At 44.1% G+C, this 19,576-nt stretch overlaps 1 pseudogene; it reads right to left on the reverse strand.

The window, feature by feature from the left end:
- The window catches only part of LOC111979058 (dihydropyrimidine dehydrogenase [NADP(+)]-like), a 184,137-nt pseudogene that overhangs the window by 106,339 nt on the left and 58,222 nt on the right, over positions 1-19,576 (reverse strand).

A 19,576-nucleotide genomic window follows, 5' to 3' on the forward strand; every position in this document is an offset into this window, starting at 1 on the left:
CGGCCTTTCAGGTTATGTCGATATAGGACTCGTTTTACTGTGGATATAGATACTTTTGTACCTGTTTCCTCCAGCATCTTCACAAGATCCTTTGCTGTTGTTCTGGGATTGATTTGCACTTTTCGCACCAAAGTACGTTCATCTCTAGGAGACAGAACGCGTCTCCTTCCTGAGCGGTACGACGGTTGCATGGTCCCATGGTGTTTATTCTTGCGTGCTATTGTTTGCACAGATGAACGTGGTACATTCAGGCGTTTGGAAATTTCTCCCAAGGAGGAACCAGACTTGTGGAGGTCTATAATTATTTKTCTGAGGCCTTGGCTGATTTCTTTTGATTTTTCCATGATGTCAAGCAAAGAGGCACTGAGTTTGAAGGTTGGCTTTAAAATACATCCACAGGTACACCTCCAATTGACTCAAATGATGTCAATTAGCCAATCAGACGCTTCTAAAGCTATGACATCATTTTCTGGAATTTTCCAAGCTGTCTAAAGGCACAGTCAACTTAGTGTATGTAAACTTCTGACCCACTGGAATTGTGATACAGTGAATTATAACTGAAATCATCTGTCTGTAAACAATTGTTGGAAAAATTACTTGTGTCATGCACAAAGTAGATGTCCTAACCGACTTGCCAAAACTATAGTTTGTTAACAAGAAATTTGTGGAGTGGTTGAAAAATGAGTTTTAATGACTCCAACCTAAGTGTATGTAAACTTCTGACTTCAACTGTGGGTAAGAATAGAGGGGTATTTATCTACTATCTGCCACTATTGTATCTTTGTATTAGTCCTCTTATTTGACTGTACCCTGATTTTGTGTTGAAACTCACAGAAGTGGAGAGTGGAGACAGTTATTAAATATTAAAGCATTAGACCTCTCACTAAAGGCTTCAGTCATACAAAAACTATACTTAAATGCGAACTGGTTCTCTAGTAGATTAGTAAGAATGACTCACCCCATGTTCAAGAATGGCCTTTTTCCCTTTATTCAGATTACATTATCCAAATATCCCTATTTTTAAAACAAGCCTTAGAAAGTTGGTTGCCATCCAAGTTTAATCCAACAGAAAAGACAGAACAAATATTACAACAAATATTATGGTTAAACTCAAATATACTACTTCATTTAAAAAACTGTTTAAAAACGGTAACRTCTTTGTAAATTATATCATAAATCGGACTGGTGGAGTTATGTCACACATGCAGCTAACAAAATATATGGATATGTCTGCTCTATTCAATATTATAATCAACTAATTGCAGCATTACCGCAACAATGGATGAGGCAAGTGGAAGGGGGAAAAGGTAATGAACTTGTCTGTCAGCCCTGCATTAAAGACCAAAAGTGGTTAAAGAAAATTGTGATAAATTTAAAAGTATACCAGTTTCATTTAAGAACAAAAGAATTACAGCCTTACAGGTTGCAAAATAGTTGGGAAGAGATTTTTGATGTACCGATTCCATGGCACATGGTTTAGAAACTGATACACAAAACGACGCCGGATTCAAAACGTTGAGTTTTTCAATTTAAATTATTATATAAAATTCTTGCAACCAATAGAGTGTTATATATATGGGGGATACAACCATCCCAGCTCTGCAGATTTTGATGTGAAGAGACAGGATCATTAGATCACTTGTTTTGGTACTTCTATATGTGGCTTGTTTTTAGTCGCAGGTTCAGGAATAGCTGAAGAATTCCAACATTTATCTGGAGCTAACTCTGCAAATAGCACTGCTGGTGAATTGCAAAACATTTTATTGTTCATTTACAATCTATAGAAACTATGAGAATAGAAAGATTCAGGACTTTTGTGAAACATCAAAGCATAGTTGAAAAATATATGGCAAATAGAAATCCAAACTGGATGGTGTTCAGAGATGGGAGGGGTTGAGTGGAGCTGAAGGGTGGGACAAAAAATATATAAATAAATAAATAAACTAATTTAAAATATATTGTGTCCGTAAAATGTATATATACAAAAATATAAATGCAACATGCAACAATTTCAATGATTTTACTGAGTTACAGTTCATATAAAGAAATCATGCAATTAAAAAAAATTCACTAGGCCCTAATCTATGGATTTCACATAACTGCGCAGGGGCGCATCCATCGGCGGGCCTGGGAGGGCATAGGCCCAACCACTTGGGAGCCAGGCCCAGCCAAAAGGGCTTTATTACAGACAGAAATACTCCTCAGTTTCATCAGCTGTCCGGGTGGCTGGTCTCAGATGATCCCGCAGGTGAAGAAGCCGGATGTGGAGGTCCTGGACTGGTGTGGTTACACGTGGTCTGCAGTTGTCAGGTCTGTTGGACGTACTGCAAAATTCTCTAATGTTGGAGGCGGCTTATTGTAGAGAAATTAACATTACATTCTCTGGCAACAGCTCTGGTGGACATTCCTGCAGTCAGCATGTCAATTGCACACTCCCTCAAAACTTGAGACGTCTGTGGCATTGTGTTTTATGTGACAAAACGGCACATTTTAGAGTGGCCTATTATTGTCCCCAGAACAAGGTGCACCCGTGTAAATGTTATGCAGTTTAATCAGCTTCTTTATATGCCTCACCTGTCAGGTAGATGGATTTCTTAGCAAAGGAGATATGCTCAACAACAGGAATGTAAACAAATTTGTGCTAAAATGTGAGATAAATAAGCTTTTTCTGMGCATGGAAAATTTCAGGGATCTTTTATTTCAGCTCATAAAACATGGGACCAACACTTGTTCAGTATAGTATGTATAAGCCTAAGTATTGTTGTCAATTAGGGGAGGGATGATAGCGTTAGGAGAATATAATATAGAAGGAAAAGATATTAAAGATATTTACCCAAACATATATAGGGGATTGGAAAAAATGCAGACAATTACATTGATAGAAGCCACAAGCTGTCTGCAATAGTAAGGCATGCACACTCACTGGCCCTCCAGAAATGGAGAAATTGCTGCCTCTGAATGCTCTATTTCTCTATGGATTCTTGTGAAGGAAATCTCATACAGTGTTCCAGGTATGTGCCAGGCCACCATACAGGGAAAGGAAAGTATGGAGAATGGATTGTAGGGAGAGCAATACGTTCCCTGTCCTGGCAGGCTCTTTACTGGGGCATTAACACTGTAGCTAACAATTACAAGACCTTGGCTGCTTCAGAGTACAGATATCAGCTGAATGCAGGGACTCATTGTGGATTTGGAAAAAATGCCTGGCATGTTACTGTATGATCCGTTAAGTGCAGGGGTGTCCGGAACATGACAAGGGTGACTGAAAAATCTTGATTAGACCACACATAAAGTGGAGCTGTATTGTAACATAACATAACTTAACATAACGTAGGATCTGATAATCAACATTCTGCCAATTCTCTGCCATTTACGTAGTTATTCTATGTTTTAACAGGTCAATCCTAATACAGTAAGATCCTGATAAGATTGGACAACAAGGGCACTTCAACAGTCACTTCTAAGGGTACTACAATGAAGGGGACACCTTTGATCAGTCTCCTTCTATCAGACCTGATTTCCCCTTCTATCAGACCTTACTTTAAGGGTCAGTCAGCGTGGAGCCGATGGTGCTGATGATATAATCGACTTTGAGCTGGACGATCTAGTCCTTGTCCTCCAGCCAATCCTGCACTCCGTCTGCTCGGTGCGGCAAAACCACAGGCCGGCCACGCAGCCGCTCATCTTGATGACCTCACGAGGGCACAGGAAGGGCAGGAACTCACACTTCTCCTCTTTGACCAGCTCCATCTGAGGAAAAGGATAGCATATGTTTTTTTGATGTTGTCTTTTTATATTGCTCTCAGCTCCCCTTCCCCCTATTCTACCCTACTGGTGCGTAACTGGCTGCATGGAAGTCAGGCGCAGGAGAGCAGAACTGGGTAATAACCGGAGCAGTTTAATATGCAAAACCAACGGCACCCAGAACAACAAAATATGGGTACAAAATAACCTGTCGTGAACCAGTCAGAGTGCACAAGCACTTTACAACAAACAATTTCACACACAGACTTGGGGGGAACAGAGGGTTAAATACACAACAAGTTATGAGGGAATGTAAACCAGGTGTGTGGGAAAACAAGACAAAACAAATGGAAAATGAAAGGTGGATCGGCGAYGGCTAGAAGACCGGTGACGTCGACCGCCGAACGCCGCCCTAACAAGGAGAGGAACTGACTTCGGCGGAAGTCGTGACACCTACCCTTTGTTCCCAACTTGTCTGCAGGACTTTTAAGAATTAAACATAATTGTTTGAAACATGAAAACATTTCTATACAAAAGACATGTTTTGACGTCATGTTGAGGAAATGTCATTCATTTATCTCAGGACTAAACCCAGCAAACCCGGTAAGATTCCCATTAAGTTCTAGTCAGGGTTTTCTCACACATTAGGACAATAACCCCCCMMAAAWAAAWATATTTGTTTTTGAAGAAAAAATGTTTTTTTGTAAACTTTTTTTTCAGTTGAAAAATCCTTGGAATGTTCTCCTAACATTCATTAAAATGTTGTGCACAACATCTGTAACAACTCCCACAGATCATACCCCAAAATTTCTCATAAGGTTTCCAGGTAATGCAATAACATAATGTACCAGAAATATTTCCTAGCAAACTAAAATTTATTCTGTGAAAGTTCCCAGAACATTCGTTAGGTTGCGGCAAATGTTCTCATAAAACAATAACTGTCCAGTCATGCTGATGGTTGAACAATGTTTGTATAAACATTTGCCTGATGTTTCAAGAACGTACCCAGAACTCATTTTGTCTGTTTTTTAAAGTTACCAGAATGTTTCATTATGTTGTGGGAACAGTCTGGTGGGGACATCAGAAAATGTATGTTTCCAGAACACAAAAAAACTTTCCAGTTGTGCGGATGATTATACAATGTTACTTTTAGTGTGCAAAAAAACATTCACCTGATGTTGCAAGAATGTATCTAGAACACATTTAATCTGTTATTTAAAGGTTCCCAGAATGTTTAATTAGGTTGTGGTAACAGTCTGGTGGGAACAATGTGGGGACATCACAAAGATATGTTCCCAAAACACAAAAAACTGTCTAGTTGTGTTGACATTCAGATAATGTTTGTATCAGGGTGCAAAAAATATTCCTTTGATGTTGCAAGAATGTTCACAAAACAGCATTTCTGAGTTCTTTAAAGGTTGTGGGAACAGTGTGGATACATTACAACATTAGTATGAAGGAAGTAAGATTTTGTTTTGTGAGCCAATGCTAACTAGCGTTAGCTCAATGACTGGAAGTCTATGGATGTCCACTAGCATGCTAGTAGATAGACTTCCAGTCATTGCGCTAACACTAGTTAGCATTGGCTCCCAAAATTCTCTCTAACTTCCTCCATACTAGACACAGAGACATAAAAATGGTATCCACGAGTTCATTTGACTGGAGAAGTAGTATCATTAGGCTATTTACAGTGCCTTCAGAAAGTATTCACATCTCTTGACTTATTCCAAAAAATGTTGTGTTACAGCCTGAATTTAAAATATATTAAATTGAGATTGTGTGTCACTGGCCTACACACAATACCCCATAATATCAAAGTGAAATTATGTTTTTAGACATTTTTGAAAAGTTGAAATGTCTTGAGTCAATAAGTATTCAACCCCTTTGTTACGGCAAGTCTAAATAAGTTCAGGAGTCACATGCTAAGTTGCATTGACTCACTCTGTGGGCCATAATAGTGTTTAACATGAATTCTGACTGACTACATCATCTCTGTACCCCACACATAGAAATATCTGTAAGGTCCCTCAGTCGAGCAGTGACAGTGATTTCTCCTGTGATAGGAGAAAACTGAGGATAGATCAACAACATTGTAGTTACTCCACAATACTAATCAAAATTACAGAGTGAAAAGAAGAAAGCTTGTACAGAATAAAAATATTCCAAACATGCATCCACTAAAGTAAAACTCCAAAAAATGTGGCAAAGATATGAACTTTATGTCCTGAATACAAAGCGTTATGTTTGGGGCAAATCCAACACAAAACATATTTTCAAGCATGGTGGTAGCTGCATCATGTTATGGGTATGCTTGTCGTCGGCAAGGTCTTAGGAGTTGTTTAGGCAAAATCCTAGAGGAAAACCTGGTTCAGTCTGGTTTCCAACAGACCCTGGGAGACAAATTCACCTTTGAGCAGGACAATAACCTGAAACACAAGTCCAAATATACTCTGGAGTTGCTTACCAAGATGACAGTGAATGTTTCTGACTGGCCTAGAGACAGTTTTGACTTTAACTGGCATGATATCAATGGAAAGACTTGAAAATGACTGTCTAGCAATGATCAACAAACAACTTGACAGAACTTGAAAAATAATAATGTGCAAATATTGTACAATCCAGGTGTAAATGCTGCCAAAGGGGATTCTAACATGCATTGACTCAGGGGGGTGAATACTTATGTAAATTAGATATTTCTGTATTTCATTTTCATTAAATTAGCAAAGATTTCACTTTGTCGTTTTGGGGTATTGTGTGTAAATGTGTGAGAAAAAAATATTGTAATCCATTTTGAATGCAGGCTTTAACACAACAAAATAAGGAATACGTCTAGGGTGTGAATACTTTCCGAAGGCACTGTATTACTATGATATGGTGCCCATTTTCACATCTTTTTCCCATTTCCCCTGCTATGGTTTTCTTTGAATTGATGATCAAACTTTATGATTTCCACACAGAAGCTTAAAACCATTCAACAACAGAGGACTAATTACCGTGGCTGTCCACGGCAGTGCACAGTAGGGGGACAGACAGGCTGTTATAATGGTCGTGGTCCCCCCTGCCTCTGTTAAGCATATTGTCTGAATTCACATTAGTGCAACGCCCTGGTCTTATGCAGTATATTCACCTTACTGACATGCATGATTTAAAAACCTTGGCCATTAAAAAAATTACATAAAAATCTACAGTAAAGAGGCATTGTGTATTTATGTTATTTCTGTAATGTGTGTTTGAGGCCTGTATAGATATGTTATTTGAAACTCAAAGGTTAAAGTATCTCACTTTCTTACTATCTTTAAAAATCAATTATATTATTTCTGTTTCCATGCCATCAATTGTTTTCTTTGATTGTTTCGTGGAGAAAAAAAAATATTCTGAGAATAAACCTGGTTTCATAATCGCGTCAAGAGTTTTTTCCTTTTTTTTCTTTCATAAAAAAACTGAAGACGTTTTTACAGTGCAATAACTTCTTTCTTACTTTTTCACAGAAAAGACAAAAGGACAATGTGAATGGCCATGAGCTTATAACCAAGACGAAAGCCACCGTCAGCTACCTAGCAAATCTATATGAATAACAAATGTAAGAAGAGCCACCAGAAATGAAGTGTGTCAAAAGCAGTCAGCTAGCTGCATATAGAGGCTACAGGCCTATTGGAATAGCGGCTGTAAAGATCAGTATGTTCATAGCTACTGGGTCATGGTCAGAAACAGTTTAGTGAGTAATTGAGCATGGTCAGGTTCTATTCAAACTTAAGATCCGTATGTATGTATAACTCATGAATTGATTTCAAAGATCGAATTTTTGCTAAAATACAAGTTCAGCTATAATTCTGCCCAAGGCCCGTATTCAAAAAGTATCTCAGAGTAGGAGGACATAATCAATACTGTGGTCAAAAGAGCATCTTCTGAAGGAACTTTAAAGCCACTGTTAAGAGCCATGCTCTGAGAGGTTCTAGCTTTATGGCACAGTCAAACGCTGTGTCACCAGCACCCAGCATGATGACCACACCATGGAGCTCAGGCTGCTGAGACTTACAGCTACACATGCCTGAGGAAGCAAGAGTGGGGTAAGAAGGGATGGAGAGAGAGAGACAGACAACGTGAGGATTTGCCCTGCTCTTACAGTGCATTCGGAAATTATTTAGACCCCTTGACTTTTTCCAGACTTTGTTACATTGCAGCCTTAATCTACACACAATACCCTATAATGACAAAGCAAAAACAGGTTTTTAGAAATGTTTGCAAATGTATAAAAAATAAAAAACGGAAATATCACATTTACATAAGTATTTCGACCCCTTTGCTCAGTACTTTGGTTCGACCTCTTTGCTCAGTCGCATTTCGCTTCGCTCCACAGGTAGTATTACATTTCATTTCATTTCATTACAGTACAACAGTTTGATTTGTTTGATCTTAGCAATTTTTTCTTAGCTAGCTACATAGCCGTCTTTGTATCAAAGATAATTGTGTAGTTTAGAGTAATTATCGAGGTTAGCTAGCCAGCTATTTTCGTCCTTCTAACKTAGTCAACACTGCTAGCTAGCCAGCTAGCCAACTCCTACCGAATAGCAGCACTGTAGAAACTATTACATTACAACGGAACGACTTGATTAGTGTACTGTTAGCTAGCTACATAGTTGTCTTTGCTGTCTTTGTATCCAAGATAATTGTGTAGTTTAGAGTAATTATCKAGGTTATCGAGGTTACCTAGCCAGTTATYGAGGTTACYTAGCCAGCTACACTTTCAAACAAAGTCAACAACGCAGCCACTGCTAGCTAGCCTACTTCACCAGCCAGCAGTACTGTATCATTTTAGTCAATAAGATTTTTTGCAACGTAAGCTTAACTTGCTGAACATTCGAGACGTGTAGTCCACTTGTCATTCCAATCTCCTTTGCACTAGCGTAGCCYCTTCTGTAGCCTGTCAACTATGTGTCTGTCTATCCCTCTTCTCTCCTCTCTGCACAGACCATACAAACGCTTCACACCGCGTGGYCGCTGCCACTCTAACCTGGTGGTCCCAGCGCGCACGACCCACGTGGAGTTCCAGGTCTCCGGYAGCCTCTGGAACTGCCGATCTGCGGCCAACAAGGCAGAGTTCATCTCAGCCTATGCTTCCCTCCAGTCCCTCGACTTCTTGGCACAGACGGAAACATGGATTACCACAGATAACACTGCTACTCCTACTGCTCATCTCCTCGTCTGCCCACGTTTTCTCGCACACCCGAGAGCTTCTGGTCAGCGGGGTGGTGGCACTGGGATCCTCATCTCTCCCAAGTGGACACTCTTCTTTCTCCCCTGACCCATCGTTCTATCGCCTCCTTTGAATTCCATGCTGTCACAGTTACCAGCCCTTTCAAGCTTAACATCCTTATCATTTATCGCCCTCCAGGTTCCCTTGGAGAGTTCATCAATGAGCTTGACGCCTTGATAAGTTACTTTCCTGAGGATGGCTCACCTCTCACAGTTCTGGGTGACTTTAACCTCCCACGTCTACCTTTGACTCATTCCTCTCTGCCTCCTTCTTTCCACTCCTCTCCTCTTTTGACCTCACCCTCTCACCTTCCCCCCTACTCACAAGGCAGGCAATACGCTTGACCTCATCTTTACTAGATGCTGTTCTTCCACTAATCTCATGCAACTCCCCTCCAAGTCTTCCGACCACTACCTTGTATCCTTTTCCCTCTCGCTCTCATCCAACACTTCCCACACTGCCCCTACTCGGATGGTATCGCGCCGTCCAACCTTCGCTCTCTCTCCCCCGCTACTCTCTCCTCTTCCATCCTATCATCTCTTCCCTCTGCTCAAACCTTCTCCAACCTATCGCCTGATTCTACCTCCTCAACCCTCCTCCCTCCCTTTCTGCATCCTTTTACTCTCTATGTCCCCTATCCTCCAGGCCGGCTCGGTCCTCCCCTCCTGCTCCGTGGCTCGACGACTCATTGCGAGCTCACAGAACAGGGCTCCGGGCAGCCGAGCGGAAATGGAGGAAAACTCGCCTCCCTGCGGACCTGGCATCCTTTCACTCCCTCCTCTCTACATTCTCCTCTTTCTGTCTCTGCTGCTAAAGCCACTTTCTACCACTCTAAATTCCAAGCATCTGCCTCTAACCCTAGGAAGCTCTTTGCACCTTCTCCTCCCTCCTGAATCCTCCTCCCCCTCCCCCCCTCCTCCCTCTCTGCGGATGACTTCGTCAACCATTTTGAAAAGAAGGTCGACGACATCCGATCATCGTTTGCTAAGTCAAACGACACCGCTGGTTCTGCTCACACTTCCCTACCCTGTGCTTTGACCTCTTTCTCCCCTCTCTCTCCAGATGAAATCTCGCGTCTTGTGACGGCCGGCCGCCCAACAACCTGCCGCTTGACCCTATCCCCTCCTCTCTTCTCCAGACCATTTCCGGAGACCTTCTCCCTTACCTCACCTCGCTCATCAACTCATCCTTGACGCTGGCTACGTCCCTTCCGTCTTCAAGAGAGCGAGAGTTGCACCCCTTCTGAAAAAACCTACACTCGATCACTCCAATGTCAACAACTACAGACCAGTATCCCTTCTTTCTTTTCTCTCCAAAACTCTTGAACGTGCCGTCCTTGGCCAGCTCTCCTGCTATCTCTCTCAGAATGACCTTCTTGATCCAAATCAGTCAGGTTTCAAGACTAGTCATTCAACTGAGACTGCTCTTCTCTGTGTCACGGAGGCGCTCCGCACTGCTAAAGCTAACTCTCTCTCCTCTGCTCTCATCCTTCTAGACCTATCGGCTGCCTTTGATACTGTGAACCATCAGATCCTCCTCTCCACCCTCTCCGAGTTGGGCATCTCCGGCGCGGCCCACGCTTGGATTGCGTCCTACCTGACAGGTCGCTCCTACCAGTGGGCGTGGCGAGAATCTGTCTCCGCACCACGTGCTCTCACCACTGGTGTCCCCCAGGGCTCTGTTCTAGGCCCTCTCCTATTCTCGCTATACACCAAGTCACTTGGCTCTGTCATATCCTCACATGGTCTCTCCTATCATTGCTATGCAGACGACACACAATTCATCTTCTCCTTTCCCCCTTCTGATAACCAGGTGGCGAATCGCATCTCTGCATGTCTGGCAGACATATCAGTGTGGATGACGGATCACCACCTCAAGCTGAACCTCGGCAAGACGGAGCTGCTCTTCCCCCGGGGAAGGACTGCCCGTTCCATGATCTCGCCATCACGGTTGACAACTCCATTGTGTCCTCCTCCCAGAGTGCTAAGAACCTTGGCGTGATCCTGGACAACACCCTGTCGTTCTCAACTAACATCAAGGGGTGACCCGTTCCTGTAGGTTCATGCTCTACAACATTCGCAGAGTACGACCCTGCCTCACACAGGAAGCGGCGCAGGTCCTAATCCAGGCACTTGTCATCTCCGTCTGGATTACTGCAACTCGCTGTTGGCTGGGCTCCCTGCCTGTGCCATTAAACCCCTACACTCATCCAGAACGCCGCAGCCCGTCTGGTGTTCAACCTTCCCAAGTTCTCTCACGTCACCCCGCTCCTCCGCTCTCTCCACTGGCTTCCAGTTGAAGCTCGCATCCGCTTCAAGACCATGGTGCTTGCCTACGGAGCTGTGAGGGGAACGGCACCTCCGTACCTTCAGGCTCTGATCAGGCCCTGCACCCAAACAAGGGCACTGCGTTCATCCACCTCTGGCCTGCTCGCCTCCCTACCTCTGAGGAAGTACAGTTCCCGCTCAGCCCAGTCAAAACTGTTCGCTGCTCTGGCACCCAATGGTGAACAAACTCCCTCACGACGCCAGGTCAGCGGAGTCAATCACCACCTTCCGGAGACACCTGAAACCCCACCTCTTTAAGGAATACCTAGGATAGGATAAAGTAATCCTTCTAACCCCCCCCCTTAAAAGAGTTAGATGCACTATTGTAAAGTGGTTGTTCCACTGGATATCAGAAGGTGAATGCACCAATTTGTAAATCGCTCTGGTAAGGCTCTCAAATCACTTAAATGTAAAAATGTAAATGTACTTTGTTGAAGCACCTTTGGCAGCGATTACAGCCTCGAGTCAAATCAAATTAAACTTTATTTGCCACAATCGCCGAAAACAACAAGTGTAGACTTTACCGTGAAATGCTTATTTACAAGCCCTTAACCAACAGTGCAGTTCAAGAAGAAGAACATTTTTACCAAGTAGGCTAAAATAAAAAGTAATAATAAAAAGTAACACAATAAGAATAACAATAACGAGGCTATATACAGGGGGCACAGGTACCGAGTCAGTGTGCAGGGGTACAGGCTAGTTGAAGTAATCTGTACATGTAGGTGGGGGCGAAGTGACTATGCATAGGTAACAAACAAACAGCGAGTAGCAGCAGTGTACAAGAGGGGGGTTGTCAATGTAAATTGCCCGGTGGCGATTTYAATGAATTGTTCAGCAGTCTCATGGCTTGGTGGTAGAAGCTATTGAGTAGCCTTTTGGTCCTAGACCTGGCATTCCGGTACCGCTTGCTGTGCGGTAGCAGAGAAAACAGTCTATAACTTGGGTGACTCGAGTCTCTGACAATTTAATGGGCTTTCCTCTGATGCCGTCTATTATATAGGTCCTGGATGGCAGGAAGCTTGGCCCCGGATGGCAGGAAGCTTGGCCCCAGTGATGTACTGGGCTGTTCGCATTACCCTCTGTAGCGCCTTACGGTCAGATGCCGAGCAGTTGCCATACCAGGCGGTGATGCATCGGGTCAGGATGCTCTCGATGGTGCAGCTGTAGAACCTTTTGAGGATCTGGGGGCCCATGCCAAATCTTTTCAGACTCCTGAGGGGGAAAAGGTTTTGTTGTGCCCTCTTCATGACTGTCTTGGTATGTTTGGACCATGATAGTTCGTCGGTGATGTGGACACCAAACTACTTGAAACTCTCGACCTGCTCCACTACAGTCCCATCGATGTTAATGGGGGCCTGTTCGGCCCGCCTTTTCCTGTAGTCCACGATCAGCTCCTTTGTCTTGCTCACATTGAGGGAGAGGTTGTTGTCCTGGCACCACACTGCCAGTTCTCTGACCTCCCTATAGGCCGTCTCATCGTTGTCGTGATCAGGCCTACCACCGTTGTATCATCAACAAACTTATTGATGGTGTTGGAGTYGTGTTTGGCCACACAGTCGTGGGTGAACAGGGAATACAGGAGGGTACTAAGTACACACCCCTGAGGGGTCCCAGTGTTAAGGATCAGCGTGGCGTATATGTTGTTGCCTACACTTACCACCTGGGCGCCGCCAGTCACAAAGTCCAGGATCCAGTTGCAGAGGGAGGTGTTTAGTGCCAGAGTCCTTAGCTTAGTGATGAGCTTTGTGGGCACTATGGTGTTGAACGCTGAGCTGTAGTTGATGAACAGCATTCTCACATAGGTGTTCCTTTTGTCCAGGTGACGAAGGCCGGTGTGGAGTGCGATTGAGATTGTGTCATCTGTGGATCTGTTGGGGCGGTATGCAAATTGGAGTGGGTCTAGGGTGCCTGGGAGGATGCTGTTGATATGAGCCATGACCAGCCTTTCAAAGCACTTCATGGCTACCGACGTGAGTGCCACGGGGCAGTAATMATTTAGGCAGGTTACCTTCGCTTCCTTGGGCACAGGGACTATGGTGGTCTGCTTGAAACATGTAGGTATTACAGACTCGGTCAGGGAGAGGTTGAAAATGTCAGTGAAGACACTTGCCAGTTGGTCCGCGCATGCTTTGAGTACATGTCCTGGTAATTCATCTGGCCCAGAGGCTTTGTGAATGTTGACCTGTTTAAAGGTTTTGTTCACATTGGCTACCAAGAGTGTTACCACACAGTCATCCAGAACAGCTGGTGCTCTCGTGCATGCTTCAGTGTTGCTTGCCTCGAAGCGAGCATAAAAGGCATTTAGCTCGTCTGGTAGGCTCACATCACAGGGCAGCTCACGTCTGGGTTCCCCTTTGTAGTCCGCAATAGTTTTCCAGCCCTGCCACATCCGACGAGCATCAGAGCTGGTGTAGTAGGATTCAATCTTAATCCTGTATTGACACTTTGCTTGTTTGATGGTTCGTCTAATTTCTTATAAGCGTCCGGATTAGTCTCCCTCTCCTTGAAAGTGGCAGCTCTAGTCTTTAGTTCGATGCGGATGTTGCCTGTAATCCATGGCTTCTGGTTGGGATATGTACGTACAGTCACTGTGGGGACGACGTCATCAATGCACTTATTGATGAAGCCGATGACTGAGGTGGTGTATTCCTCAATGTCATTGGATGAATCCCGGAACATATTGTAGTATGTGCTAGCGAAACAGTCCTGTAGTGTATCATCCGCGTCATCTGACCACTTCTGTATTGAGCGAGTCACTGGTACTTCCTGCTTTAGTTTTTGCTTGTAAACAGGAATAAAGAGGATAGAATTGTAGTCAGATTTGCCAAATGGAGGGTGGAGGAGAGCTTTGAATGCATCTCGGTGTGGAGTAAAGGTGGTCTAGGATATTTTTCCCCCTGGTTGCACATGTGACATGCTGGTAAAAAATTTATAAAACTGATTTAAGTTTGCCTGCATTAAAGTCCCCGGCCACTAGGATCGCCGCTTCTGGGTGAGCATTTTCTTCTTTGCTAATGGCCTTATAGAGTTGGTTGAGAGCGGTCTTAGTGCCAGCTTCGCTTTGTGGTGGTAAATAGATGGCTACGAATAATACAGATGAGAACTCTCTTGGTAGATAGTGTGRTCSACWGSTTATCATAAGGTACTCTTCCTCAGGCGAGCAATACCAAGAGACTTCTTTAATATTAGACATCACTCACCAGCTGTTATTGGCAAAAAAACACACACCCCCACCCCTCGTCAAATCAAATCAAATTTTATTGGTCACATACACATGGTTTTGCAGATGTTAATGCGAGTGTAGCGAAATGCTTGTGTTTCTAGTTCCGACCGTGCAGTAATATCTAACAAGTAATCTAACAATTTCACAACAACTACCTTATACACACAAGTGTAGAGGAATGAATAAGAATATGTACATATAAATATATGGATGAGCGATGGCCATGCGGCATAGGCAAGATGCAGTAGATGATATAGAGTAAAGTATATACATATGAGATGAGTAATGTAGGCTATATAAACATTATATAAAGTGGCATTGTTGAAAGTGACTAGTGATACATTTATTACATCCAATTTTGATTATTAATGTGGCTAGAGATTTGAGTCAGTATGTTGACAGCAGTATGTTGGCAGCAGCCACTCAATGTTAGTGATGGCTGTTAAATAGACAGGTAAGTGCCTTTCCAAATCATGTCCTGTTGCTCAGGCCCTGAAGCCAGGATATGCATATAATTGGTACCATTGGAAAGAAAACACTTCGAAGTTTGAAGAAATGTTAAAATAATGTAGGAGAATATAACACAATAGATATGGTAGGAGAAAATCCAAAGAAAAACAAACCAGATTTCTTTGTGAGAGACTATCCTCTTAGAATGGCAAGTATAAGGTCATCTTGAAAATTAGCTCCCTGGATGCAATTCCTATGGCTTCCACAGGGTGTCAGCAGTCTATGTTCAAGGTTTTAGGCTTGTAACTTCARAAATGAATAATACATATCAGTTTTAGTACAGGGACACAGTCTTGGAAATKTATTGTTTGCGTGCGCACCTGCTAAAATCGGTTTCCTATTGAACACTTCTTTCCGTAAGAAATATTATAGTTTGATTACATTTTAGGGTATCTGAGGAGTATATAGAAATTTAATTTGACTTTTTGAAACAAAGTTTAGGGGTAGATTTTCGGATTCCTTTCTCTGCATGTTGAACGAGCGGATTACTCAAATCAATGGCGCCAACTAAACTGACTTTTTGGGATATAAAGAAAGATTTTATCTAACAAAACGATACTACATGTTATAGCTGGGACCCTTTGGATGACAAATCAGTGAAAGATTTTCAAAAAGTAAGTGACTATGTTTAATCGCTATTTGTGAATTTAGGAAGCCTGTGCCGGTGGGAAAATGTTTTGATGTGGGGAGCCGTCCTCAAACAATCACATGGCATGTTTTCACTGTAATAGCTACTGTAAATCGGACAGTGCAGTTAGATTACCAACAATTTAATCTTTCAACTGATATTAGACACTTATATGTACCTAAATGTTTAATATCCATAATKTTTATGATAATTTATTTGATTTGCGCGCCCTCCAGTTTCACCGGAAGTTGTCCCGCTAGCCGGAAACCTAGCCCTAAAAGGTTTTAACATGACAGATATATCCACCATCCCTGATCCAAACCATTTACAAAGTTTGTGCATCGTTGAAGAAATGCTTTTCACACCATGAATACTACTGCAATACAAAATGGTGATTTATTTGTATTTTTATAGAGCTTGACAATGTAGCTATGTCAACTTCATTTTCTTTTTATTGAATCTATGTACAGTATACGGTATGCCCTTGATAAGAGAGGAGAAAGATAATCGTCAAACTCTTATAAGTAAATAAAACCCACCATTTGAATCAGTAAATAATTCCAGTGAAAGAGGTGGACAAGTAAATCGGTAATATAGACTCATAATCTCTCGGTTAATTCTTGTAATTAAGCAACAAGGCATGAGGGGGTGTGGTATATGGCCAATATACCACAGCTAAGAGATGTTCTTAAGCAAAACCCAACGCGGAGTGCCTGGATACAACCCTTAGCCATGGTATATTGGCCATATACCACAAACCCCTGAGGTGCCTTATTGGTTACCAACGTAATTAGAGCAGTGAAAATAAAGGTTTTGTCATACCCGTGGTAAAAAAAAAGGTCTGATATACCATGGCTGTCAGCCAATCAGCATTCAGGGCTCGAACCACACAGTTTTTAATATACTTTATACTCTACGTCACGTGTGCGCCACACATACTTTGGAGCAATCTCATTACTACTCTGTCATCACATTTTAGACAGAGTGTATTCTGGATGTTTGCCATGTACAACCGTCAGTGTACATTGTAAAGCGTCTATCATTGTCCAAAACGTGGTACACACAGCAGTGTTATAGAATATTAGACTGTTCGTTTTCATACTTTAGAATTCTCAGCGCAGCTCAAGCAATTTCTCCAACCTTTGTCACATTTAAATGAAAAGAGGATGCATACCGGGAGCAGTGTTGGTTGAGAATTCYGGGGCGTTGCGCGAYGGTGGTCTCAGAGCCACGTAGCTATGTCACAATGGGAAGCTGGATTAWCTCTGCGTCTGTGGACTATGATCTATGCTTAAAACTCCAGCCTTAGGTCTACCAAGATGTATAATACCAAAGTCATATCACGATGATATACATACAGTAAGAATTTAAAAAAAGATTTGAGTGCACAATAGTGAATGGTATTTTACTTTTGTCACGCCCTGTCCTTAGAGATCCTTTTTATGTCTCTATTTTGGTTTGGTCAGGGCGTGAGTTGGGGTGGGCATTCTATGTTTTGTGTTTCTATGATTTTMTATTTCTATGTTTTGGCCGGGTATGGTTCTCAATCAGGGACAGCTRTCTATCGTTGTCTCTGATTGRGAACCATACTTAGGTAGCTCTTTTTTCCACCTGTGTTTGTGGGAAGTTGACTTTGTTTAGGGCACATAGCCTTTGAGCTTCACGGTTTGTTTTTTGTAGTGTTTATTGTTTTGTTCGGCGWCATTTTGATAAAAATAAAGAAAATGTACGCTCACCACGCTGCACCTTGGTCCAGTTCCTTCAACAGCCGTGACAGAACTTCCCACCACCAAAGGACATCGCAGCGTGGTAAGGAGGAGCAGCGTGGCCAGGGGTATGAGACAGCCTGGGAGGAGGTAGAGGTGGTCGGTCGACCCAGGGAGAGTGCCAGAGCCCGCCTGGGATTCTATGGAGCAGTGCAAAGAGGGATACCGGAGGATGGAGTCGGTGAGACGAACACGGCTGGAAAGGAAGCCCGAGACGCAGCCCGCGGGGCACACGCGGAGTGTGGCAGAGTCAGGTTGGAGACCTGAGGCAACTCCCCGTGCTTACCGTGGCGGCGTCGTACTGGTCAGGCACCGTGTTATGCGGTGGAGCGCACAGTGTCTCCAGTACGCGTTCTTAGCCCGGTGCGCTACATCCCAGCTCCCCGCATCTGCCGGGCTAGGGTGAGCATCCAGCCAGGACGGATTGTGCCAGCCCTGCTCTCCAGACCTCCAGTGCGTCTCCTCGGGCCAGGATATCCTGCGCCGGCTCTGCGTACTGCGTCTCCAGTGCGTCCTGTGCCAGCGCCCCGCACGTGCCGGGCCAAAGTCAACCCATCCAGCCAGGATGGGTTGTGCAAGCTCTTAGCTCGAGACCCCAGTGCGTCTCCACGGCCCAGTGTATCTGGTGCCTCGGCCAAGGACAAGGCCTCCTGTATGTCTCCCCAGCCTGGTGAGTCTTGTGCCTCGGCCAAGAACTAATCCTCCTGTATGTCTCCTCAGCCTGGTGAGTCCGTGTGCCTGCTCCCAGAGCCAGGCCTCCTGTATGTCTCTCCACTCCAGTGATGATCCATGGCAGAAGCCTCCAGTGATGATCCATGGCAAGAAGCCTCCAGTGATGATCCATGGCACGAAGCCTCCAGTAATGATCCATGGCACGAAGCCTCCAGTGATGATCCATGGCACAAAGCCTCCAGTGATGATCCAGGGCACGAGCCTCCAGTGATGATCCATGGCACGAAGCCTCCAGTGATGATCCAGGGCAAGAAGCCTCCAGTGATGATCCAGGGCAAGAAGCTTCCAGTGATGATCCATGGCACGAAGCCTCCAGTGATGATCCATGGCAAACGAATCCTCCAGTGATGATCCATGGCACGAAGCCTCCAGTGATGATCCATGGCAAGAAGCCTCCAGTGATGATCCATGGCAAGAAGCCTCCAGTGGTGAGACATGGCATGAAGCCTCCAACGAAGGCCTCCAGTCCGGAGCCTCCAGCGACGGTCTCCAGTCCGGAGCCTCCAGCGACGGTCTCCAGTCCGGAGCCTCCAGCGACGTCCCCTCCAGTCCGGAGCCACCAGCAACGAGGGTCTCCAGTCCGAAGCCTCCAGCAACGAGGGTGCCAGTCCGGAGCCTCCAGCAACGAGGGTGCCCAGTCCGGAGCCTCCAGCAACGAGGGTGCCCAGTCCGGGGCCCGCAACGAGGGTCCCCAGTCCGGGGTCGGCGGCGAGGGTCCCCGCACCAGAGGTGCCACCAAAATGGGGTGAGCCAGCGGTGGAGCGGGGTCTGCGTCCGCACCTGAGCCATCGCCGCGGATAGATGCCCACCAAGACCCTTCCCTATAGGTTTAGGTTTTGCGGCCGGAGTCCGCACCTTTGGGGGGGGGGTACTGTCACGCCCTGACCTTAGAGATCCTTTTTATGTCTCTATTTTGGTTTGGGCAGGGCGTGAGTTGGGGTGGGCATTCTATGTTTTGTGTTTCTATGATTTTATATTTCTATGTTTTGGCCGGGTATGGTTCTCAATCAGGGACAGCTGTCTATCGTTGTCTCTGATTGAGAACCATACTTAGGTAGCTCTTTTTTCCACCTGTGTTTGTGGGAAGTTAACTTTGTTTAGGGCACATAGCCTTTGAGCTTCACGGTTTGTTTTTTGTAGTGTTTATTGTTTTGTTTGGCGACATTTTGATAAAAATAAAGAAAATGTACGCTCACCACRCTGCACCTTGGTCCAGTTCCTTCAACAGCCGTGACAACTTTACTAGAATACGTTACCTCTAAGAAGTTAATAATCAACGGTAGGTGCAATCAAATTTGGTCCAATTTGCCCTTTCATTAAAAAAAGTCAAGTTTGGCCAATACACTATCAACAGCTTATAGTTAAAGAGGTGTTGTGTTAACCCTATTGACT

The sequence above is a fragment of the Salvelinus sp. IW2-2015 genome, linkage group LG19 (assembly GCF_002910315.2).
Source record: "Salvelinus sp. IW2-2015 linkage group LG19, ASM291031v2, whole genome shotgun sequence".
NCBI lineage: Eukaryota > Metazoa > Chordata > Actinopteri > Salmoniformes > Salmonidae > Salvelinus > Salvelinus sp. IW2-2015.